At 36.6% G+C, this 27247-nt stretch overlaps 1 protein-coding gene and 1 long non-coding RNA gene across 5 annotated transcripts in view; one reads left to right on the top strand and one right to left on the bottom strand.

The window, feature by feature from the left end:
* GRM5 (glutamate metabotropic receptor 5) overlaps positions 1-27247 on the bottom strand; it is a 533478-nt gene that overhangs the window by 116360 nt on the left and 389871 nt on the right. The window lies entirely within an intron of this gene.
* Positions 1-27247, top strand: part of LOC109552342 (uncharacterized) — a 265244-nt gene that overhangs the window by 115332 nt on the left and 122665 nt on the right. The gene's annotated exons all lie outside the window — the stretch shown is intronic.

Below are 27247 nucleotides of genomic sequence, written 5' to 3'. Positions count from 1 at the left end.
CAGGTATTTTTGTCTGTTTTGTTTACAGCTATAGCTCCAGCACCTAAAAAAAATAATGAGGGGCACATAATAGGCATTTAGTAAGTATTTGCTGAAGAGATAAATAAGTTATCTAGTTTTAATAGTACATCCTTTATTCTTTTATATTGATACCTTGAAGTCAAGTACCAGATCATATGCTTCCTCTGGTTTCCACCCCAGCATGTTGTAAGGGTTCAACGATAACTTGCTAATACACATCATCTTTTAATAGTCAAGCTCTTCACATCATTTTCTCAGTGACCATGTCTTTGACAGAAGCTCTCTTGTCACCTCAATGCCCGTCACAGCTTTAGGGGACAATAGCTTCTTTATTTAGTAGCCATATGGCCTGGGTGGCAGTTGCCTACAATTTTTAAAGGTTGTGACATTGGCAATTACTGAAATGTCAAAACTCCAGGCCAACCATGTGGGTTGTGGCGACAACCATCCCACACAGTTGCTGTGGTGATGTGGGTAAACTCTATATAGCATCTGACACTGAGCCATAAGATTAGAGTTAAGATTAGCTCTATACAGTGCCTCAGGGAATGGCATTGGTTATAAGACAGGTATACTAGACTAAAACACCTATATTAATATGAAGACTAGGGCCACCAAGAGGCAGAGGAAACATTTGTGGGTTTTTTTTTTTATGTTGTATGCTAATAATATGCTGTTAATCATCACTTCTAGCCATGAGATTATTGGAAAATATATTTACTAATACCACATGGTGCAGTTCTTTTTCACAGTAATGTAAATGCCAGTATTTTCTAAAGCACACTCTATTGTGATAACTTTATAAGCATAAGGTACAATAGAACATTTCTAGAGATCCTTTTATAGAATCTTTACATATACCATCTTGTTTTATCTTCATAATGAATCTAAAGTATAAGTATTATCTAAATTGTATAAATAAAGAAGGCAAGGCTAAGTAACTAGCCCAAGGTTACAGAGTGAGTGAGTGGTGGAACTGAATTTAGCACAGGTCCTCACTCCGAAGCTCTTCTGTCACTCAGTATCGCTTCCTGAGTCAGCTCCAGGAGAGAATGCTGCACTGGGCATCTCAAAAGGGATGAGCTTAGGTATTAAAAGCAAGAGGAAAAATTCCTTCTATAAAATAAATTTCTATTTCACTGTGGGCATCAAAATTACAAAAGATATAAGAGAGGAAGAATTCAGTTATTTGCTGGAATTCTCTGAAGCCTGAGACTAAATCTGTAAAAAAAAAAATTATATAATACATATGTTATACATATTCTAATATTATATATTATTATATAATTTGTATAAAATATATACTATTATATAATTTATATACTATATATATACTTAAATACCTCTTAAAAGCTTTATTAAAATAAAATTGACATACAGTGAACTGTACATATTGAAAGTGAGCAACTTGGTAAGTTTTCATTTATGTGTCCTTTTGTGAAATCATTACGGCAAACAAGATAATGAATGTATCCGTCACCTCCAAGATTTTCCTCATGGACTTCTTAATGCCTCCCATCCCCAGGCAACCACTGATCTGTGTTCTGTCACCATAGATTACTTTGTATTTTTATAAAGTTTCATAGAAGTTGACTCATCCAGTGTTTATCTTCCTTTTCCTGGTTTCTTTCATTCAGCATAATTATTTTGAGATTTGCTACATTTCTAGGTGTAGCCATGGTTTACTGCTTTCTGTTGATTTGAGTAATATTCCATTGGACTAATGGCCATCCAAATTTTCCAGTGCCATCATTTCTCTGAATTGCTTGTATACCTTTGTCAAACCAGTTTTCCGTATACACGTGAGTCTTTTTCTGAATTCCCTATTCTGTTCTGTTGATCTATTTTTCTATCTTTATGCTGTTACCACACCGTTTTGATTACTCTATTTTTAGACTGAGTCTTGAAGTCAGGTAGTGTTAATCCACCAACTTTCTTCTTTTTTTTTTTGAGAGTTGTTTTCAGTATTCTAGTTCCTTTGCATTTCCATAAAATATATTTAATTGGTTTGTCAGTTTCTGTTTAAAAAAGACTACTAAGAGTTTAATTGGAATTCTTCAAATCCGTAGATAAATTTGGGAGAATTGACATCTTAACGTTATTGAGTTTCCTGATATGTACACACAGTGTATCTCTTTTTAAAAAAATTTATTTAAATCATCATCAGTTTTCTGAGTGATGCTTTGTAGTTTTCAGCATAAAGACTTGCATGTCTATTGCCAGATATACCCCTCAGTATTTCACATTTTTAATATTATTTTAAATAGTACTAACTTAAAAAAATTTTTTTATACAGCAGGTTCTTATTAGTTATCTATTTTATACATATTAGTGTATACCTGTCAATCCCAGTCTCCCAATTCATCACACCACCACCAACCCTGCCACCGCTTTCCCCCATTGGTGTCCATAAGTTTGTTCTCTAGATCTGTGTCATAATTTCTGCCCTGAAATTGGTTCATCTGTACCATTTTTCTAGGTTCCACATATATGTGTTAATATACGATATTTGGTTTTCTCTTTCAGACTTACTTCACTCTGTATGACAGTCTCTAGATTCATCCACATCTCTACAAATGACCCAATTTCATTCCTTTTTATGGCTGAGTAATATTCCATTGTATATATGTACCACATCTGCTTTATCCATTCGTCTGTCAATGGGCATTTAGGTTGCTTCCATGACCTGGCTATTGTAAATAGTGTTGCAATGAAGGTTGGGGTGCATGTGTCTTTTTGAATTATGATTTTCTCTGGGTATATGCCCTGTAGTGGGATTGCTGGGTCATATGGTAATGCTATTTTTAGTTTTTTAAGGAACCTCCATACTGTTCTCCATAGTGGCTGTATCAATTTACATTCCCACCAACAGTGCAAGAGGGTTCCCTTTTCTCCACACCCTTTCCAGCATTTGTTGTTTGTAGATTTTCTGATGATGCCCATTCTAACTGGTGTGAGGTGATACCTCATTGTAGTTTTGATTTGCATTTCTCTAATAATTAGTGATGTTGAGCAGTTTTTCATGTGCTTCTTGGCCATTTGTATGTCTTCTTAGGAGAAATGTCTATTTAGGTCTTCTGCCCATTTTTGGATTGGGTTGTTTGTTCTTTTAATATTGAGCTGCGTGAGCTGTTTATATATTTTGGAGGTTAACCTTTGTCTATTGATTCGTTGGCAAATATTTTCTCCCATTCTGAGGGTTGTCTTTTTTGTCTTGTTTGTAGTTTCCTTTGCTTTGCAAAAGCATTTAAGTTTCATTAGATCCCAATTTTTTATTTTTGTTTTTATTTCCATGACTCTAGGAGGTGGATCAAAAAAGATCTTGCTGTGATTTATGTCAAAGAGTGTTCTTCCTATGTTTTCCTCTAAGAGTTTTATAGTGTCCAGTCTTACATTTAGTTCTCTAATCCATTTTGAGTTTATTTTTGTGTATGGTGTTAGGGAGTGTTCTAGTTTCATTCTTTTACATGTAGCTGTCCAGTTTTCCCAGCACCACTTAATGAAGATACTGTCTTTTCTGCATTGTATATCCTTGCCTCCTTTGTCGTAGACAGGTGACCACAGGTGCGTGGGTTTCTCTCTGGGCTTTCTATCCTTTTCCATTGATCTATATTTCTGTTTTTGTGCCAGTACCATATTGTCCTGATTACTGTAGCTTTGTAGTATAGTCTGAAGTCAGGGAGTCTGATTCCTCCAGCTCCATTATTTTCCTTCAAGACTGCTTTGGCTATCCGGGGTTCTTGTGTCTCCATACAAATTTTAAGATATTTTTATTCTAGTTCTGTAAAAAATGCCATTGGTAATTTGATAGGGATTGCATTGAATCTGTAGATTGCTTTGGGTAATATAGTCATTTTTACAATATTGATTCTTCCAATCCAAGAACATGGTATATCTCTCCATCTGTTTGTATCATCTTTAATTTCTTTCATCAGTGTCTTATAGCTTTCTGCATACAGGCCTTTTGTCTCCCTAGGTAGGTTTATTCCTGGGTATTTTATGCTTTTTGTTGCAATAGCAAATGGGAGCGTTTCCTTAATTTCTCTTCAGATTTTTCATCATTAGTGTATAGGAATACAGGAGATTGCTGTTAATTAATTTTGTATCCTTCAACTTTACCAAACTCATTGATTAGCTCTAGTGGTTTTCTGTTGGCATCTTTAGGATTCTGTATGTATAGTATCATGTCATCTGCAAACAGTGACAGTTTTACTTCTTCTTTTCCAATTTGTATTCCTTTTATTTCTTTTTCTTCTCTGATTGCTGTGGCTAGGACTTCCAAAACTGTGTTGAATAATAGTGGTGAGAGTGGACATCCTTGTCTCATTCCTGATCTTAGAGGAAATGCTTTCAGTTTTTCACAACTGAGAATGATGTTTGCTGTGGGTTTGCCATATATAGCCTTTATTATGTTGAGGTAGGTTCTCTCTATACGCACTTTCTGGAGAGTATTGATCATAAATGGCTGTTAAATTTTGTCAAAAGCTTTTTCTGCATCTATTGAGATGATCATATGGTTTTTGTCCTTCAATGTGTTAACATGGTGTATCACATTGATTGATTTGCATATATTGAAGAATCCTTGCATCCCTCAGATAAATCCCACTTGATCGTGGTGTATGATCCTTTTAATGTGGTGTTGGATTCTGTTTGTTAGTATTTTGTTGAGGATTTTTACATCTATATTCATCAGTGATATTGGTCTGTAACTTTCCTCTTTTGTGATATCTTTGTCTGGTTTTGGTATCAGGTTGATGGTGTCCTCACAGAATGAGTTTGGGAGTGTTCCTTCCTCTGCAAGTGTTTGGAAGAGTTTGAGTAGGATGGGTGTTAGCTCTTCTCTAAATGTTTGATAGAATTCACCTGTGAAGCCATCTGGTCCTGGACTTCTGTTTGTTGGAATATTTTTAATCACAGTTTCAATTTCATTACTTGGGATTGGTCTGTTCATATTTTCTGTTTTTTCTTGTTTCAGTCTTGGAATGTTATACCTTTGTAAGAATTTGTCCATTTCTTCTGGGTTGTCCATTTTATTGGCATAGATTTGCAGTCTCTTAGGATGCTTTGTATTACTGCGGTGTTTGTTGTAACTTCTTCTTTTTCATTTCTAATTTTATTGGTTTGAGTCCTCTCCCTCTTCTTCTTGATGAGTTTGGCTAATGGTTTATCAATATTGTTTATCTTCTCAAAGAACCAGCTTTTAGTTTTATTGACCTTTGCTATTGTTTTCTTTGTTTCTATTTCACTTATTTCTGCTCTGATCTTTATGATTTCTTTCCTTCTGCTAACTCTGGGTTTTGTTTTTTCTTCTTTCTCTAGTTCCTTTAGGTGTAGGGTTAGATTGTTTATTTGAGATTTTTCTTGTTTCTTGAGGTAGGCTTGTATAGCTATACACTTCCCTCTTAGAACTGCTTTTGCTGCATCCCATAGGTTTCGGATCGTCGAGTTTTCATTGTTATTTTTCTCTAGGTATTTTTTGATTTCCTCTTTGATTTTTTCAGTGATCTCTTGGTTATTTAGTAATGTACTGTTTAGCCTCCATGTGTTTGTGTTTTTTATGTTTTTTTCCCTGTAATTGATTTCTAATCTCATAGCGTTGTGGTCAGAAAAGATGCTTAATATTATTTCAATTTTCTTAAATTTACTGAGGCTTGATTTGTGACCCAAGATGTGATCTATCCTGGAGAATGTTCCATGTGCACTTGAGAAGAAAGTGTAATCTGCTGTTTTTGGATGGAATGTCCTATAAATATCAATTAAATCTATCTGGTCTACTGTGTCATTTAAAGCTTCTGTTTCATTATTAATTTTCTGTTTGGATGATCTGTCCATTGGTGTAAGTGAGGTGTTAAAGTCCCCCACTATTATTGTGTTACTGTCAATTTCCTCTTTTATAGATGTTAGCAGTTGCCTTATGTATTGAGGTGCTCCTATGTTGGGTGCATATATATTCATAATTGTTATATCTTCTTCTTGGATTGATCCCTTGGTCATTATGTAGTGTCCTTCCTTGTCTCTTGTAACATTCTTTATTTTAAAGTCTATTTTATCTGAGTATTGCTACTCCAGCTTTCTTTTGATTTCCATTTGCATGGAATATCTTTTTCCATCCCCTCTCTTTCAGTCAGTATGTGTCCCTAGGTCTGAATTGGGTCTCTTGTAGACAGCATATATATGGGTCTTCTTTTGTATCCATTCAGAGAGCCTGTGTCTTTTGGTTGGAGCATTTAATACATTCACGTTTAAGGTAATTATCGATATATATGTTCCTGTTACCATTTTCTTAATTGTTATGGGTTTGTTTTTGTAGGTCCTTTTCTTTTGTGTTTCCCACTTAGAGAAGTTCCTTTAGCATTTGTTGTAAAGCTGGTTTGGTGGTGCTGAATTCACTTAGCTTTTGCTTGTCTGTAAAGCTTTTGATTTCTCCATCGAATCTGAATGAGATCCTTGCCGGGTAGAGTAGTCCTCCTTGTAGTTTCTTCTCTTTCATCACTTTAAATATATCATGGCACTCCCTTCTGGCTTGTAGAGTTTCTGCTGAGAAATCAGCTGTTAACCTTATGGGAGTTCCCTTGTATGTTTTTTGTCGTTTTTCCTTTGCTGCTTTCAATAATTTTTCTTTGTCTTTAATTTTTGCCAACTTGCTTTCCTGTGTGTCTCGGCACGTTTCTCCTTGGGTTTATCCTGTATGTGACTCTGTGTGCTTCCTGGACTTGGGTGGCTATTTTCTTTCCCATGTTAGGGAAGTTTTCGACTATAATCTCTTCAAATATTTTCTCTGGTCCTTTCTCTCTCTCTTCTTCTGGGACCCCTATAATGCGAATGTTGTTGCATTTAATGTTGTCCCAGAGGTCTCTTAGGCTGTCTTCATTTCTTTTCATTCTTTTTTCTTTAGCCTGTTCCGCAGCAGTGAATTCCACCATTCTGTCTTCCAGGTCACATATCCATTCTTCTGCCTCAGTTATTATGCTATTGATTCCTTCTAGTGTAGTTTTCATTTCAGTTATTGTATTGTTCATCTCTGTTTGTTTGTTCTTTAATTCTTCTAGGTCTTTGTTAAACATTTCTTGCATCTTCTCAATCTCTGCCTCCAGTCTTTTTCTGAGGTCCTGGATCATCTTCACTATCATTATTCTGAATTCTTTTTATGGAAGGTTGCCTATCTCCACTTCATTTAGTTGTTTTTCTGGGGTTTTATCTTGTTCCTTCATCTGGTACATAGCCCTCTGCCTTTCCATATTGCCTATCTTTCTGTGAATGTGGTTTTTGTTTCACAGGCTGCAGGATTGTAGTTCTTCTTGCTTCTGCTGTCTGCCCTCTGGTGGATGAGGCTATGTAAGAGGCTTGTGCAAGTTTCCTGATTGGAAGGACTGGTTGTGGGTAGAGCTGGCTGTAGCTCTAGTGGGCAGATCTCAGTAAAACTTTAATCCACTTGGCTGCTGATGTGTGGGCTGGGTTCCCTCCCTGTTGGTTGTTTGGCCTGAGGCAACCCAACACTGGAGCCTTCCCAGGCACTTTGTTGGGGCTAATGGCAGACTCACGCCAAGGAGTACTTCCCAGAACTGCTGCTGCCAGTGTCCTTGTCCTCACAGTGAGACACAGCCACCCCCGCCTCTCAGGAGACCCTCCAACACTAGCATATAGGTCTGGTTCAATATTCTGCCGGGTCACTGCTCCTTCTCCTGGGTTCCGACGCACACACTACTTTGTGTGTGCCCTCCAAGAGTGGAGTCTCTATGTCCCTCAGTCCTGTCGAAGTCCTGCAGTCAAATCCTGCTAGCCTTCAAAGTCTGATTCTCTAGGAATTTCTCCTCCCATTGCTGGACCCCCATGTTGGGAAGCCTGACATGGGGCTCAAAACCTTCACTGCAGTGGGTGGACTTCTGTGGTATTAGTGTTCTCCAGTTTGTGAGTCACCCATCCAGCATTTATGGGATTTGATTTTATTGTGATTGTGCCCCTCCTACCCTCTCATTGTGGCTTCTCCTTTGTCTTTGGACGTGGGGTATCTTTTCTGGTGAGTTCCAGTGTCTACCTGTTAATGATTGCTCAGCAGTTAGTTGTGATTCTGGTCCTCTCGCAAGAGGGAGTGAGAGCATGTCCGTCTACTTCACCATCTTGAACCAATCTCCCTAAGTAGTACTAATTTTTAATTTCACTTTCTGTTTACTGTTATTGTATAGAACTTCTGTGTATTAATCTTGCATAATGCAAACTTAATAAACTCACTAGAACTTTTTGCAGACACCATTGGATTTTCTAGGCAAGAAATCATGCAATTTGTTAATAAAGACAGTTTTATTTTTCAAATCTGGCTGCCTTTAATTTCTTTAGTTGATGTATATTTCACTGACTGTCATCTCTGGTGGTCAGAGCTAATCTCTTTGCCTGATCATAGGGGAAAAACTTATTAGCTTGAGGAAGTTTCTGTCTAGTCCTGGTTTGCTGAGAATTTTATCAGAAATCAATATTAGGTTTTCACACATTTTACAATTTTTTAGGTTTTTAATAAAATAAATTACATTTATCAATAATTGCATATTTAATCAACCTTACATTTGGGGATAAATCCTACTTGGTCATGATATAGTATACTTTTTACATTTGTTGGGTATAATTTGCTAAAGTTTTGTTTGGAATATTTATACCAATATTTATGAAGTATATTGGTTTGTAGTTTTTTTTTCTTGTGATCATCTTGGTCTGATTTGGGTATCAAGGTAACACTGACCTCATTAATTGAATTGGGAAGTATTCTTGCCTCTTTAATTTTCTGGTAGAGTTTATGTAGAATTTGTAGCAGTTCCTCCTTAAATATTTGGTGGCAATTCACCAGTGAAACAGTATAGCCTAGATGGTTTTTTTGTGTGTGGTAAAGTTTTTAGCTACAAATTTAATTTCTTTACTGTATATAAGACTATTCTGGCTGTCTTCTGTGAACTCTCATACATAGTTTGTGAATTTCAAGGGATTTCTCTGCTTTATCTAAGTTGACGTTTATTGGGTAAAGGTGTTTTAAAAAATATTTCCTTATTTTCCTTTTCGTATCTGTAGACTCTGTAGTGATGTTACCTCTCTCATCTCTGACATTAGTAATTTGTGTTTTCTCTCTTTTCCTGATCCGTCTATTTTTTCAATTTTATTGATCTTTTCAAAGAACCAAGCTTTAGTTCCATTGATTTGCTCTATTGTATTTCTGTTTTAGATTCCATTGATTTTTCACTCTGATCTACTACTTTCATTCTTCTACTCACTCTGAGTTTAATTTGTTCTTCTTTTCCAAATTTCTTAAGGTGGATCTGTGGTCATTGAGTTGAAATATTCTTCTTTTCTAATATATCTAGTTAATGCTATACAGTTTCCCCTAAGTATTGTTTTAGCCCAAAGAATTGTAAATTTTTCCAGTCTAACTGCTGGGGACAGACACTGTTCATTGTCCCATGTGGGTGCCAGGAGCACTGTTCTCTCTAATCCTTTGGGGTGGTTCTTTCCCGGGTCTCAAGTATTATCCTCCCATGCATGTAGTGATCAACACTCAGTTGAATACTCAGGAAGGAGCCTCTGCAGATCCCCAGAGTTCTCTTTTCATGCCGCTTCTCTCCTCTTTGTTCCTGTGCTCTGCTAACTCTAGCTTCCTTGGTCTCTCTGAACTCACAGTTCCATCTTCTCAGCTCAGAGCGCTCACCTCATTTATTTTCTGTCTCTTAAGAATAACTTTCCTTCACTGCTTGATGTCCAGTGTCTTGAAAACTATTGTTTTATATACTTTGTCTTATTTTGTTGTTGTTATTTCAAGCAGGAGAATAAATCCAGTATCTATTATTTCATCTTTGTTGGAAGCAGGCATTTTCTTCCCATACATCATCCTATTTAAGCCTCTCTAGAGTCCTGTGAGTTAGGTGTTGTTTTTAATAATCATCCCCATCTCACACAGGAGAAGACTGAGACTCACGGAGACCTAGTATCAGCTACAGGTTAAGTTTTTTTATATAGATCTTCTGGGTCTAAATCCAGTGCCTCAAGTGACTGATTCAGCAAGCTTCTCAGGTCTCTCTTTGGTTTCTTTTAAATATTTTTAATACATCTTGGGTTTCAGTTCCAGTGTATTAAGAGTTTGGAAGCCTTTGCAGTTTCTAATTCAAGTGGCTTTCTTCTGGGGATTTCTTTGAGTACATTTTTTTGTTGTTGTTTTTGGCTGCATTGGATCTTCGTTGTTGTGCACGGGACTTTTTTCTCTAGTTGCGGAAACCGGGGGCTACTCTTCTTTGCGGTGTGCAGACTTCTCATTGTGGTGGCTTATCTTGTTGTGGAGCGTAGGATCTAGGCATGTGGGTTTCAGTAGTTGTGGCACATGGGCTCAGTAGTTGTGGCTCATGGGCTCTAGAGCGCGGGCTCTAGAGCGCAGGCTCAGTGGTTGTGGCACATGGGCTTAGTTGCTCCACGGCATGTGGGATATTCCTGGACCAGGGCTCAAACCCGTGTCCCCTGCATTGGCAGGTGGATTCTTTACTACTGTGCCACCAGGGAAGCCCTCTTTGAGTAATTTTGATGGTGGAGTTTCATCATGGAAAATTACATGCACTAACACTTACTTGGATGGATAATTACCCTCATTTCTTAAATTCTGGAATTGAAACAAGAAATGTTACAACTTATGTTTCTCAAAGCTTTGATACGTTAGTATCTGAGGCCTTGATCTGGCTCTAGGTTCCATTTCCTTAAAGTAGACTCCAAGATAGAGAAATTTTTATTCCCCTGGCAATGAGAAGTATCAAAGTGTAAAAAATCCAAGAATTATATTAAGCCAAAACTGTCATGTCAAATTCTAACTTAATTCTTTGGCCAATAGAAAGACAGGGGCTTCTGTTCAGCAGTTTTCACCATATACACTAATATAATGTGATGAAATTTCTTCTTAAATATATGGTTATTAATATTGTTCTAGTGTAGTCTTTTCCTGAAGTATGTGCTAATAATCAGCATTACATAAAAAGATGAGTTCATACATAGTAAAACAAACAGAAAAGGAGATGCTAGATTAAAGAAAGATACTTAAATTTTTTTTTACACAAAATTTGTCCTTTTTCAACAGGTTGGTGTACATTATGACAAGAAACCTCTAATTTGGGGGTAGCTGTGACACTCAGTTAATTTTGTTTAGCCCTTGTGAAAGTTCTCCTATAGTCCAGCTACTCTTACCAGACAATTCTTTCCTCTCAATGCACTGTTTTGGCTTTTCCAGCCATGTTTTCAATACGGAGAGATGCTGAAGTGTTTTGAGTAATGTCTAAACTACTAAAAAGCATTTTAAAAGCACACAAGATGGCAGGAAAAAAATTCTGATAAGGAGGTAACCTGTAACTAACCCACCTTAAGTCCCTCATGAGACATTTTTATTAGAGAAAATGTGGACACCTCCATCTGGAAATTTACTGCAACAGAAAGGGAAAAGAAACACTGCCACGCTAGTGGAACCAGACTTTTTTTTTTTTTTTTTTTTTTGCGGTACGCGAGCCTCTCACTGTCGTGGCCTCTCCCGTTGCGGAGCACAGGTTCCGGACGCGCAGGCTCAGCGGCCATGGCTCACGGGCCCAGCCGCTCCGCGGCATGTGGGATCTTCCCGGACCGGGGCAGGAACCCGTGTCCCCTGCATCGGCAGGCGGACTCTCAACCACTGAGCCACCAGGGAAGCCCTGAACCAGCCTTTTTAAATAAAGGAAATTGTTTTAATGTCAAAATATTACAGACACTCCATAAATGTTATTTGTACCTTTAGTATAGAAAGGTATGTGTTGTAGAAAACACATAGTAGAAAGAAATTACTATGATTTCAGTAATTTAAAAACTAATTTATAATTTGTTAACTGCAACAGCTTGTGCATAAAAATAAGGTGCATGCATGTATAAACACACATATGTTCACACAAGGATACGCAAGACAAAGTTCGGTCTACTGACAGTGCTCAACCACCTAAGAATTCTAGACCCAGTCAACAAATCAACAGTGACCCCTGGGACTTGCAGCCCACAGATTGGGAACCATTCTTCTAGGTTCTATAGCCATTGTAACCCTACCTAGGTCTAAGAGAAATAAAGTCACATTTATTTAGCAATATTTATCAAATGCTTGCCATATACAAGGCATTGTGCTAGGAATTTGGAAAGCAGAGATGAGTAAGACATTTTCTCTTCTCTAGAACTTTATAATTTGATGGAGAAAGAGGAACATAACATGTTTACATGCTGGTGTAACAATGTGAAATTTCTGTTTGTATGTTGGTATAATACAGTGGAAAAAATTACATTGCTGTAGCTGCTTTATCCCCTATGGGGATGGCATTGTTTTTTTCTCTGGAGTAAATTGGCCTTCTGTGGGGCAAAGTAACTTATTTATTTTGGTGTGTAGAAATATTAAGAAAGGAAGTAAGGATTACAGAGAAAGGAAGGGGTAAGAATCAATCAACATGGTGGCAGAAAGCTGGTGAGGGAGTGGGAGTGTGTGTGGGAGAGTACTGTGGTAGAATGTGGACTGGAAGAAATGTTAGACTGGATATAGTGGCCTGAGGACTTTTATCTGGATGGGGGTTGGTTAAGGTAAACTCTTATTAAATTAAAACATTAACACAGAAAAGGGTAAAAATCATAACCATACATTAATTTTTCTTAAAACAAATACATCCTGGCTCAAGCAATAGAACATTATTAGAGCCCCAGAAATGCCCTCGGGGCCAAAGTACTTTTATGTTGCTCTGAACCCATTTATCTCATCCTCATTTTGTTGATAGTAGTTTGCCACACACATAGATGCCTGTGTGAGTGGTTACTTGGTGGCATAAAGCTAAAGGAAGTGGAAGATCTATGTTCAGTATCTGGATTGCATGTGACAAAAAGAAGACAAAAGGCACAGGAAGTGCAATGTGAGGGAGACAGAGTTTCTTTGAGGATGGGCAGCTGGCGTTATTAGAAACCAGGAGAATGTGAGCTCAGTGGAATTGACAAATAGCTTGAGGTAGGCTTTTCACAGAGCAAGACTGAGCATGTGCAAAAGCACAGGGTCTTAAGGGGGGCATGCCACTTAAAAATGGAGGAACACAATCAGGAAGTGGCTGGAGCATAGATTCCATGGGTTTAAGAAATGAAAGATGAGATTTGAAAAATGTAAATGATGAATTTGAAGATTTTTGACTGGAGCAAAGGAGTTGGGATTCCTTTCTGTAGACACTGGAGAACCAAAGATCTTTAAGAATGTGAGTAACATGATGAGACCTGTTCTTTAGATGGACAGTTTAGGGACTAGTTTTCAGCATAAAATGGAGCAGGAAGAAACCGGTGTCAAAAAGAAGATTCAATATGGAGATTATTTTAATACCTGAGGTAAGAGATGATGATCTAAACCACAGCAGTAGTATAAAGGTTTGAATTCAGGCAGCCATGTAAAGGAGGGAACAGATGTGGAAGATGTTCAAACACTAGAATTAACAGTATTTGGTCACCAGTTGGCTGTGAGGATGAGAGAAGGGGACACAAGAGGATCCCTTAGTCCCACATCTTGGGAGACAGGGTGGATGAGTGTATCATTTACTTAAACTGAAGATGCAAAAAAGAAGGAACTCAAAGTTTGGGGCTGTGGTTGGAGCAGTTATAATGAGGTTAGTTTTAGATATATAAGTTTGAGGTGCCCTCAGGACATGGAGGTGAGAATAATTGTGTTAGTGTCATAAATGACACCTCTAGAAGTTACTGGAGATGACAGAGAGAAATCTTAGAAAAGAGATGGTAAATGAATGTCAGTGGGTGACAGAGTATAACTGTAAAGGAAATGGGTCCTTAAATTGGTTCCAAAATAGAATAGCATACAGTTACTAGAAGATAGTTTTATTTTAATTCTCTGTAGCTTTTATTACTGGGTTATTTAAATGAACAATTAGAATAATTAAATTATATTCTTAATACTTCTATTATTATTCATTAATTTATAATGTAAGTCTAAAATAATTGTGCATTTCAAGTAAAATTTACTGAAATCAGGCTCACTATTAATACTAGATAAAATCTGTGTTGTAACAGTACCACATAGTTAAAACACTTAAGGGATATAGCTATATTTTGATTTAAGTTTTTAAATGCTTAAAAATAAAACAAAAATTAACAAAAGTCTCAACATTTTAGACATTATAAATTGCAGGCTTTATCTATACATCAAAATTGGCATTGCACGGTTGTGGCAATTAAGAATAAAGGGTAAAGGATGAACTTCTGGTGTTAGAATGGAGAAGAAAGCAAATGAAAATTCTTTTACTGTATAACTTTAAAACGTCAAAGAAATGCAAAAACCAAAAAATTTAAAGGCAGTGAAGATGTGTGGAAGCAACAAAGACAAAATCAACTAACAGAGAGGAAACTTGCAAAAGTGGACAGGTATCACCAGTTGCTTTATTGTCTGAGAGTATCTGCAGATTAGGGACACAGGCTGATGATCCAGCTTGGTCTAGATGAAGGGACATTAGTTTCCTAGGGCTGCCATAACAAAGTACCACAAACTAGGTGGCTGAAAACAACAGAAATTTATTCTCTCCTGGTTCTGGATGCTAAAAGTTCGAAATCAAGTTGTCAGCACGGCCACACTCCGCCTGAGACGCTGGGTAGAATCTTCCTTTCCTCTTCTAGTTTCTGGTGGTGGCTGTTAATCATTGGCATTCCTTGGCTTTCTGCTGCATCACTCAGGCTCCTGCTGTGTCTTCCCATGCCATTTTCCCTGTGTGTCTCTCTATCTTTGTGTCCCTTCTCTTCTTTTTATAAAGACACCTGTCATATTGGATTATGAACCCATCCAACTTCAGTATGTCCTCATTCTAACTAATTACATCTGCAATGACACTATTTCTAAATGAAGTCACATTCTGAGGTTCTGGGAAAGGATATGAATTGGGACTTGGGGAGGGGGAGATGTAATTCCACCTAGTATATGACACTGCTGGAGAAAAGAGAAACCGGAAAAACGTTTGGATATTGAAATGATCTGGCATGTCAGTTTGTAAACTCCAGGAACCCTAAATGTATGATAGCCATTTGACCTCATGCTTCACTTCCTGATTCTGGAAGCTTCATGAGAGGCTCATGATTTTGAAGAAGACTGAAATCTCCCACTGTTTCATAATATTTGGCAGAAAAGCACCACTTGAGGAATGAAAACTGCTCAAACTTCGATTAGTCAATTAGTTTTTTTCTCATGCCCAATTTAGAAACAGTATGGTGCAAGAGGCTAGAGGGCAAAACTCAAAAATGTAAAAATCTGATTGAGTCAGTAATCCAGGGCAGGGGATACACTAGCCAAGACTCTCAATTAAAATTCCATGCCAACTGTCCTGTAAAGATATCCTTAACCAGAGATTGAATGCTTCTACCTTCTGCTGCAACCTACCCCATCTCATTTGCTTTGAATCTCGAAAAGCCAAACCACTGGGGGAAAAAATGTAAAATTCAGTCCTTATGGTTACTTTATACTCAATGTCTGGCATAAAAGAAAACATATTTCATATGTATCAAGAAGCATAAAATGTGACTAGGAACTAAGAAAAATAAGTCAATAGAAGTAGACTGATGGAAGATCTTGGGTGTTAGAATTTGAAAAAAAGGACCTTAAAATAACTATAATCAATATTTTCAAGCAAATGAAGTGTTGAAAAAATGGATGAGAAGGAGAACTTCAACAGAAAATCGGAAACTATAAAAAGAATTAAATGGGCATTCTAGGATTGTAAAATGCCATATCTGAAATTAAGAACTTTTTATTATGGTTAACAGCAGACTGGACATAGGAGAAGACACAATTAGTGAGATTGAAGAAAGAATAGTAGAAAAAAGTCAAACTGAAGCACAGAGAGAAAGAGAGATATGAAAGAAGGAAAGAAAGAAAAGAAAGAAAGAAAAAGAAAGAAAAGAAAAGAAAGAAAGGAAGAAAGTGAGCCTAGAGAAAATATCACATGTGAGACATAGTCAAATGATGTAACACAGGTGTAACTGGGTACTGGAAGGAGCAGAGAGAGAAATGTGGCAGAAGGGCTGTATTGAGAAATAACGTATGGAATTTTTTCTACACAGATCCAAGTCTTTAATCCATGGTTTTAAGAAGCTCTGGAAACCCTATAAAAGAAATATGCAGTGGAAATCACACCTACTTGCATCATAGTCAACAAAAACTTAAAAAAAAAAGCTATCTTAAAAGCCTAGAAAAAAAAGACATATTGCCAACAGTGGGACAACATTAAGAATTACGGTTGACTTCTCAATGAAATCATGGATTTCAGGAAAACAAATAGAATGTTGTTTTTAAAGGGGAAAAAAAACTGAGAAAAATACTAAACAAAAGAAAACCTTCCAGGGACTTCCCTGGTGGTCCAGTGGTTGAGAATCCATCTTGCAATGCAGGGGACGCCGGTTTGATCCCTGGTCAGGGAACTAAGATCCCACATGCCGCAGGGCAACTAAGCCTGCACACCACAACCATGTGCTCTGGAGCCCGCGTGCTCTGGAGCATGTGTGCCACAACTAGAGAGAAGCCCACACACCGCAACAAACGGCCTGCGTGCCGCAACGAAAGATCCTGCGTGCCACAACTAAGACCCGACACAGCCAAAAAATAAATAAATAAATTATAAAGTTCATCACAATAAACTCTACATAACTTAAAAAACAAAACAAAAGAAAACCTGCCAATATAGAATACTATACTCAGTAAATATATACTTCAAAAACAATATATTTCAAAATGTATAGAAATATCAAATCACTATGTTATGTGCCAGGAACTAACATAGTGTTATAGGTCAATTATGCTTCAAAACAAACAAACTCATAGAAAAAGAGATCATATTTGTGGCTACCAGAGGTGGGAGGAGGGAGGACAGGGGTTAAGATGAACATGGTCAAAAGGTACAAACTTCCAGTTGTAAGATAAATAAGTACTAGGGATGTAATGTACAACATGATAAATATAATTAGCACTGGTGTACATTATAAATGAAAGTTGCTGGGAGAGTAAATCCTAAGAGTTCTCATCACAAAGAAAAAACTTTTTTTTCTATTTCTTTAATGTTGTATCTGTGTGACCTGATGGACGCTTGCTAAGCTATTGCAGTAACCATTTCATGATATATGTTATTCAAATCATTATGTTGTACACCTTAAACGTATGCAGTGCTGTATGTCAATGATATCTCAATGAAACTGAAAAAATAAAGGGAAAATAAAAACATTCTGAGAAAAAAAAGCTGATATAATTTGTTGGCAGTAGCCTACATTATAAGAAACACTAAAGGAAATTCTTCAGCTTGAAAGAATCAGAGATGAAAGCAAGGAAGTAGCAGAAGGAATGAAGAACACTAGCATGGGTAAATATAAGACTATTGACCATTCAGAGCAACAATTATAACAAATCAAATCAAAACAAAGTAGTGTATATAATACATATAAAAGCAAATTATATGGCAATAGCAGAAAACAGTGAAAGGGGATAAATAGACTTAAATATTTGTAAGATTCTTGAATATAAACAAGAGCCAACTTAAAGTAGTTTGTATTAACTCTTCCAAAATATAGCAGAGGGAGGAACACTCCCAAACTCATTCTAGGAGGCCACCATCACCTTGATACCAAAACCAGACAAGGACGTCACAAAGAAAGAAAACTACAGGCCAATATCACTGATGAACATAGATGCAGAAATCCTCAACAAAATACTAGCAAACAGAATCCAACAGCACATTAAAAAGATCATACACCATGATCACATGGGGTTTATTCCAGGAATGCAAGGATTCTTCAATATATGCAAGACAATCAATGTGATACACCATATTAACAAATAGAAGGAGAAAAACCATAAGATCATCTCAATAGATGCAGAGAAAGCTTTCGACAAAATTCAACACCCATTTTTGATAAAAACCCTGCAGAAAGTAGGCATAGAGGGAACTTTCCTCAACATAATAAAGGCCATATATGACAAACCCACAGCCAACATCATCCTCAATGGTGAAAAACTGAAAGCATTTCCACTAAGATCAGGAACAAGACAAGGTTGCCTACTCTCACCACTCTTACTCAGCATAGTTTTGGAAGTTTTAGCCACAGCAATCGGAGAAGAAAAGGAAATAAAAGGAATCCAAATCGGAAAAGAAGAAGTAAAGCTGTCACTGTTTGCAGATGACATGATACTATACATAGAGAATCCTAAAGTTGCTACCAGAAAACTACTAGAGCTAATCAATGAATTTGGTAAAGTAGCAGGATACAAAATTAATGCACAGAAATCTCTTGCATTCCTATACACTAATGATGAAAAATCTGAAATTGAAATCAAGAAAACACTCCCATTTACCATTGCAGCAAAAAGAATAAAATATCTAGGAATAAACCTACCTAAGAAGACAAAAGACCTGTATGCAGAAAATTATAAGACACTGATGAAAGAAATTAAAGATGATACAAATAGAAGGAGAGATATACCACATTCTTGGATTGGAAGAATCAACATTGTAAAAATGACTCTACTACCCAAAGCAATCTACAGATTCAGTGCAATCCCTATCAAACCACCACTGGTATTTTTCACAGAACTAGAACAAAAAATTTCACAATTTGTATGGAAACACAAAAGACCCCGAATAGCCAAAGCAATCTTGAGAACGAAAAACGGAGATGGAGGAATCAGGCTCCCTGACTTCAGACTATACTACAAAGCTACAGTAATCAAGACAGTATGGTACTGGCACAAAAACAGAAATATAGATCAATGGAACAGGATAGAAAGCCCAGAGCTAAACCCATGCACATATGGTCACCTTATCTTTGATAAAGGAAGCAGGAATGTACAGTGGAGAAAGGACAGCCTCTTCAATAAGTGGTGCTAGTAAAACTGGACAGGTACATGTAACAGTATTAGATTAGATCACTCCCTAACACCATACACAAAAATAAGCTCAAAATGGATTAAAGACCTAACTGTAAGGCCAGAAACTATCAAACTCTTAGAGGAAAACATAGGCAGAACACTCTGTGACATAAATCACAGCAAGATCCTTTTTGACCCACCTCCTAGAGAAATGGAAATAAAAACAAAAATAAACAAATGGGACCTAATGAAACTTCAAAGCTTTTGCACAGCAAAGGAAACCATAAAGAGGGCGAAAAGACACCCCTCAGAATGGGAGAAAATATTTGCAAATGAAGCAACTGACAAAGGATTAATCTCCAAAATTTATAAGCAACTTATGCAGCTCAATAACAAAAAACAAACAACCCAATCCAAAAGTGGGCAGAAGACCTAAATAGACATTTCTGAAAAGAAGATATACAGACTGCCAACAAACACATGAAACAATGCTCAAGTTCATTAATCATTAGAGAAATGCAAATCAAAACTACAATGAGATATCATCTCACACCAGTCAGAATGGCCATCATCAAAAAATCTAGAAACAATAAATGCTGGAGAGGGTGTGGTGAAAAGGGAACCCTCTTGCACTGCTGGTGGGAATGTGAATTGGTACAGCCACTATGGAAAACAGTATGGAGGTTCCTTAAAAAACTACAAATAGAACTAACATATGGCCCAGCTATCCCACTACTGGGCATATACACTGAGAAAAAACCATTAATTCAAAAAGAGTCATGTACCACAATGTTCATTGCAGCTCTATTGACAGTAGCCCAGAGATGGAAACAACCTAAGTGTCCATCATCGGATCAATGGATAAAGAAGATGTGGCACATATATACAATGGAATATTACTCAGCCATAAAAAGAAACGAAATTGAACTATTTGTAATGAGGTGGATAGACCTATCTGTCATACAGAGCGAATTAAGTCAGAAAGAGAAAGACAAATACCGTATCCTAACACATATATATGGAATTTAAGAAAAAAAGAATGTCATGAAAAACCTAGGGGTAAGACGGGAATAAAGACACAGACCTACTTGGACTTGAGGATATGGGGAAGGGGAAGGGTAAGCTGTGACAAAGTGAGAGAGAGGCATGGACATATATACACTACCAAACATAAGGTAGATAGCTAGTGGGAAGCAGCCGCATAGCACAGGGAGATCAGCTCGGTGCTTTGTGACCGCCTGGAGGGGTGGGATGGGGAGGGTGGGAGGGAGGGAGACACAAGTGGGAAGAGATATGGGAACACATGTATATGTGTAACTGATTCACTTTGTTATAAACCAGAAACTAACACACCATTGTGAAGCAATTATACTCCAATAAAGATGTAAAAAAAAATTAAAAAAAATAAATCCTTAAAAATATTTTAAAAAAAATAAAGTAGTTTGTATTAAATTAAGGATTCATTTAGGAATTTTTATTGAAAACTCTAAATGAATTATACTGAGATGAAACAAAAATGTTCATAGTGGTGACAACATAGGATAATAAAAAATATTGATTAATCCAGAAGAAGACAATAGGAAGGAAGAATTAAAAAATTAAAGAATAGGGATTTCCCTGGTGGTCCAGTGGTTAACACTCCATGGTCGCAATGCCGGGGGCCGGGGCCTGGGTTTGATCCCTGTTCAGGGAACTAGATTCCGCATGCCGCCACTAAAAGATGCTGCATGCTGCAGTGAAGATTCTGCATGCAGCAGCAAAGATCCCGCATGCCACAGATAAAGACCTGGTGTAGCCCAATAGATAAATAGATAGATAGGTGGGTAGATATTTTAAAAATAAAGAATAAATTGGAAAAATAACAAGTAGCAAACAAACAAGTAGCAAATGAGAGAAATAGGAAATAGTAATAAGCTACACTCCCAATTGGGTAATTTTCATGATACATATATCTAATAAAAAACTCATACCCATAGTATATGAGGAACTCTTAAAATAGATATTAAAAAGTAATCAAATGTGCACAAGACTGGAACAGACACTTTACAAAAGAGGATGCCCAAATTTCCAATAAGCATTTGAAAAGGAACTTAGCTTCATAATGTATGATGGAAAAGCCAATCAAAATCACAATATGATAACCCAACACTGACAGAATGTTTAAAGTAAAAAAGATAATGCCAACTGTTGTTAAGGGTGCACAGCAACTTGAACTCTCATGCATTTCAGTGGAAGTTTGTTAGTTCAGTTACTTATGAAAACTGCTTGGCAATATCTATGAAAGCTAAATATATGCTTAGCTTATGACCTCACAATTCCATTACCAGGTATATATCTAACAGGAATTAGGATATATGTTTGCCAGATGATATGTACAAGAGTGTTCATAAAAGCTTTATTTATAATACTTAAAACTGTGAATAATCCAAATTTCCATCTATAGGAGAACTGATAGATAAATTCTGGTGTATTCATACAAAGGAACACTACACAGCAATAAAGAATAAACTACTGATACACATAATGGGGATGAATCCCACAACACTATCTTGAGGGGAAAGGACCAGACACAACAAGTAAATAATGTAAGATTCCATTTATATGATGTACAGGGTAGGCAAAACTGATGGGCATTGAAAAAATTTATATTAATGGAGCATGATATTGATTGGGATTGGGTATGAGAGAACTTTCTGATATTGTTGCTTTGGATGGTAGTTACAGATATATATATATATATATACATATATATATATGTAAAAATGTATAAAGCTTAAATTCACATAAGATTTTTGTGTTTTATGTACATTATATATACATTATTCTACAACATACCACACACACACCACACACATATAAAGGAAGGTGCCTTCCTTAAAAATGTGTGTATGTGGGGTGGAGAAAGCATCCTAAAATGATAATTTGAAAATGTTATTTTTTCTTTTGCGTTTTGGATAAGAAATAACTTTTTCTCATTTTAGAATGTTTCAAAAATATAGAAACATAAAAAAGAAGAACATTTGTATTTTTATGATTAACAATGGGAGTGAATGTTTTCTTATGTTTATTACTCATTTCTAATTGTTCTATGAAGTACAATATATCCATTGTACATTTATCTGTTTTTTAATATTTATATTTTAAAGTTGGATGAGTTTTTCTTGTAAGAAAATCAATATTTAGACTGCCATATTGGCCTTTTTTTCCCTTTTAACACAAGGACTTTAAAATTTTTATTTAATTAAAACTACCAAATATTCCCAATCTCATATGCTCTATCATTTGTTTTCTGAGTAAAACCTTCCTCATCCCCCTACCGTAGCTTCTTTTGTCTCTAGTTTTCTTTTTCACACTTAACTATTTTACTCATCTGGATGTATGTGTATGTATACGAGTGTGTATGTATTCACATGTATACACGTTGTGACATGAGGCTGCACCAACATTTTTTCTCAGTAGTTAGCCATTTGCACCAACATCTGACTTCATAGGCGTTATGGCTATTTAGTGGAAGTTCTCCAGGCACTGGCATTCTGATGGCTGACGTTCTTAGTTAAGATCATTGTTACATTAGTTTTGTTTTGTTTTTGTTATTGATGTATTCATCAGTACTTTAGTGAGAAATTGGAAGAGGCTATATGAAAGACTGCTGTCCAGGTGTTACAATAAATCATTAGTCTAAAGAAAAATAAACTGTACTTGGAAAATTATACTAAGGTAGTATTAGTGGTTTTGCCATTAACAATGTGCTGTTATTAGTCACATTGGTTTTCCATCCAGATTTTTTTTTTAACAAAATTAAAAAGACTTTATTGCAGAATACAAAATAGTTGTATTTAAGACGTGTGTAGATGCATGGCAATACTTCACAAATAACTGATTTTATTTTGTAGATTGTACCTAAGCACTTGTCTTCCAAGTGTTTTGTTTGTAGTATTTTTTTTTTAACATCTTTATTGGAGTATAATTGCTTTACAATGGTATGTTAGTTTCTGCTTTATAACAAAGTGAATCAGTTATACATATACAAATATCCCCATATCTCTTCCCTCTTGCATCTCCCTCCCTCCCACCCTCCCTATCCCACCCCTCTAGGTGGTCACAAAGCACCAAGCTGATCTCCCTGGGCTATGTGGCTGCTTCCCACTAGCTATCGGTTTTACATTTGGTAGTAGATATATGTCCATGCCACTCTCACTTTATCCCAGCTTACCCTTCCCCCTCCCTGTGTCCTCAAGTCCATTCTCTAGTAGGTCTGCGTCTTTATTCCCGTCCTGCCCCTAGGTTCTTCATGACCATTTTTTTCCCTTAGATTCCATATATATGTGTTAGCATACGGTATTTGTTTTTTTCTTTCTGACTTACTTCACTCTGTATGACAGACTCTAGGTCTATCCACCTCACTACAAATAACTCAATTTTGTTTCGTTTTATGGCTGAGTAATATTCCATTGTATATATGTGCCACATCTTCTTTATCCATTCATCTGTCAATGAACACTTAGGTTGCTTCCATGTCCTGGCTATTGTAAACAGAGCTGCAATGAACATTGTGGTACATGACTCTTTTTGAATTAATGGTTTTTTCTCAGTGTATATGCCCAGTAGTGGGATTGCTGGGCCATATGGTAGTTCTATTTTTAGTTTTTTAAGGAACCTCCATTACTGTTCTCCATAGTGGCTGTATCAATTTACATTCGCACCAACAGTGCAAGGGGGTTCCCTTTTCACCACACTCTCTCCAGCATTTATTGCACAGTAATCAAGACAGTATGGTACTGGCACAAAAACAGAACTATAGATCAATGGAACAGGATAGAATGCCCAGAGATAAACCCACCCACATATGGTCACATTATTTTTGATAAAGGAGGCAAGAATATACAATGGAGAAAAGACAGCCTCTTCAATAAATGGTGCTGGAAACCTGGACAGCTACACGTAAAAGAATGAAATTAGAACACTCCCTAACACCATACACAAAAATAAACTCAAAATGGATTAAAGACCTAAAGGTAAGGCCAGACACCATCAAACTCTTAGAGGAAAACATAGGCAGAACACTCTATGACATAAATCACAGCAAGATCCTTTTTGACCCACCTTCTAGAGAAATGGAAATAAAAACAAAAATTAACAAATGGGACCTAATGAAACTTAAAAGCTTTTGCACAGCAAAGGAAACCATAAACAGGACGAAAAGACAACCCTCAGAATGGGAGAAAATATTTGCACATGAAGAAACTGGAAAAGGGTTAATCTCCAAAATTTACAAGCAGCTCATGCAGCTCAATATTTAAAAAACAAACAACCCAATCCAAAAGTGGGCAGAAGACCTAAATAGACATTTATACAAAGAAGGTATACAGATTGCCAACAAACACATGAAAGGATGCTCAACATCATTAATCATTAGAGAAATGCAAATCAAAACTACAATGAGATATTAGCTCACACCAGTCAGAATGGCCATCATCAAAAAATCTACGGATTTTTTTTTTTTTTTGGAGTATAGTTGCTTTACAATGTTGTTAGTGTCTGCTGTACAACAAAGTGAATCACCTATAATCACTTAGCTCTAATCTATTCGGAATTAATTTCTAGGAGTTGGTCTATTTCCAGGATGGCTCTGTTCCTTATTCAATATTAAGAGTTTTCCTTTAACTTTCTGGTTACTCTGAGCTTTTCTATACCTCATTCTGTATAAGGCTACTGCTAATTCTGGACTACCAGATTCAGGTACCTCTCCTAGCTTTTATACTTTGCCTTTCAAGAAGCTTCTAAGAAAAATAAGCAGTAATTCAGCTATGGGTATTTCCACTCTTTGTGCCAAGCCATTTTACTTACTGAACTATCTATTAGGTTTTAGGTACTGTAGACAATGAATAAGGTGAAGATTTCTTGCCTGCCATCAATGAATTATAAGCTCCAACTTAACCACTCCAACTCAAAAGTGGTTGTCTTATGCACACTGCTTGATGAAAGTACATTATATTTAGGAAAACACTACTCATATTCAGTAGTGTTACAGATAAGAATAAACTACCTGGGGTCTTTTTGAAGATATGGAGTGGGATGCTGAAAGGACATTTGAGTAAATAAGGAAATATGGTCAAAAGTAGAGAGTAGGAATATCAAGGTATCTATTATCGCATTCCATAGTTGTACCCAAATAATTTTAAGATTTATTTTTCTTTTTTGTATCTTTGACCTATATGTTAACTATTATAGAATGCAAATTTGATAGTGATTTTTAAAACTATAATCTCTCTCTTTAGAATAGCATATTGGTTAAACTTTAGACAAATCCGAGCTCAATTCTAAGTTCTAATGTTTTCCTGAGCAAGTTGTTTTGTCTCTCCAAATCTTAGTTTTGTTATTTTAAAGTAAGGATAATAATATTATTTCCCTCATTGAGAAGAATAACAGAGATATTACATATAACTGTTTATTTTTATGTACAAAATGACATCTGTTGACAGATAAGATTCCAAGGGGGCGGGACTAAAGAATGCTTTCCAGAACTAGAGTAAGGAACAGATCCTGTGCAGAGAAGTCACATCATGGTGCTCATGTGAAAGACAGAGAGCTATAGCAACAAGTTCAAATGGAGAATTTTATAGAACAATTTCCATAGAAATAACGTTTCTATGGAAATCAGTCAAAGAGTCTTTTTCAAGACTATATCTCAATAAGACCTCCAATAGAAAAAAAAAAGTAAGAGAAACAAAGAATTATTTCAAGGAGAAGACATTTCACACAAAAAGGAGTGAGGAAGGAAGAACATTAGTACAAAAGAGGGTGGAAAAATTCACTTAGTCACACTGGTTAGGGGTTGTCACTAACTCCTTAGTAAAGAGAAACTGGAGAGGAGACTGGACCTACTGCTGACCCTCTAAAACTCCTCCAGTGTAGCTACATAGAGTAATCGCTACACAATCATAGAATCGGTACACAGAGACCACATACTCCCCAAATCTCAAGAGAAGAAAGAAGTTTGTGTCCTTCAGAAACTGGATAGACCTGTGAAAAATATAAAATTGGCTATAAACATTGAAATTGTGAAACACAAGTCACAATCCTGTGTATTCACACACATATTTTCATGAAAGCATAAAGAAAGGAAATGAATGCGCATTTGAAGATTTTGGACAAGAGTCAGCAGTATCTAAAGCAAGAGAGAGGCAAATGAAGTCTCACACCAGGCTTCTATGATTTCTGGATTTCATTGGGCAGTACCACGCCACACTCCAGCATCTCTCTCCTCCACCACTGCCGAATTAGGAACTGACACAAGGTTGCCAAGTTCTCGTTTTACTTGTACTGACATTGAAAGATAATTACAAATCACCACTTACGACCTCATTCATTTTCACAAAAGAATGAACTGATAGAAAAAACATAGTATGGATGTGAACTCAGGGAGGAAATGCATTATAAACAATTCACTACATTGTTCCTATTTTCCTCGTTTTGGTGAGTCCACTTCTCTGTGGACTGGAATTCGTTCGTGGGCCAGGATTTCAACCTCACTGCCCCAGTGCACTCTTCTGTGCCAGCATAATGATGATAAAGACATTATACCACCAACTAAAACATTTTACTCCTTGGCAAATGCATATGAGGTGCTTGTTACACAATGTGGGATGTCAGTCTCAACAAATCCCTTATTGGTTTTAACAAACCTTAACCTTTACACTTTGACTTACAAATCAGCATTGACCCTCCCTGGTTCTTAGAGTCAAGATACCCTTTGGATGTGCTACAAATAAAACTAACCGAACCCTTTGTTTAAAACCCATATTATGTTGCTTACAACACTGAATCACAAGTTTTGTTTGCTTGACGACCTCCCTAACTAGACACTAAACCCCTCGAGGGCAGGATCTATTTTCCTCTTCTTGATACCCTTACAAGTAAAGCGATGTGTGGCACGTTGTGAATCCTTGTATTTGATGAATAACTGAGTGAATGGCTCTGCTTAGGTTATGTCTCCTGAAACATCATAATTATACATAGCAAATCCTTGCTACTATTTTATAGTATTTTGATGGAAGTAGGAATTGGCTCTGTCCTTCAACATTCACTCATTCATTCTTCAGACACATTACATGCAACCCTTGCTATGTGCCTTACACTGTGCTAACTGCTAATCAAAATGACCAGAATGTAGTTCTTGCCTTCAAGGATGTCAAGAAGAGTGCTTTCTGGAGCTCACATTATCTTTTAAGCACAGTACCAATTTCCTGAATGATATAAATATAAATAAATTGTCTGAAGTCTTAATAGAGTGAACATTTACCCTCATATGTTGTTCTTACCACTCTAAGGAGC

This window comes from Tursiops truncatus, chromosome 8, assembly GCF_011762595.2.
Source record: "Tursiops truncatus isolate mTurTru1 chromosome 8, mTurTru1.mat.Y, whole genome shotgun sequence".
Classification (NCBI taxonomy): domain Eukaryota; kingdom Metazoa; phylum Chordata; class Mammalia; order Artiodactyla; family Delphinidae; genus Tursiops; species Tursiops truncatus.
The sequence above is the reverse complement of the archived record's forward strand: the minus strand, read 5'-3'. Positions and strand labels throughout refer to the sequence as shown.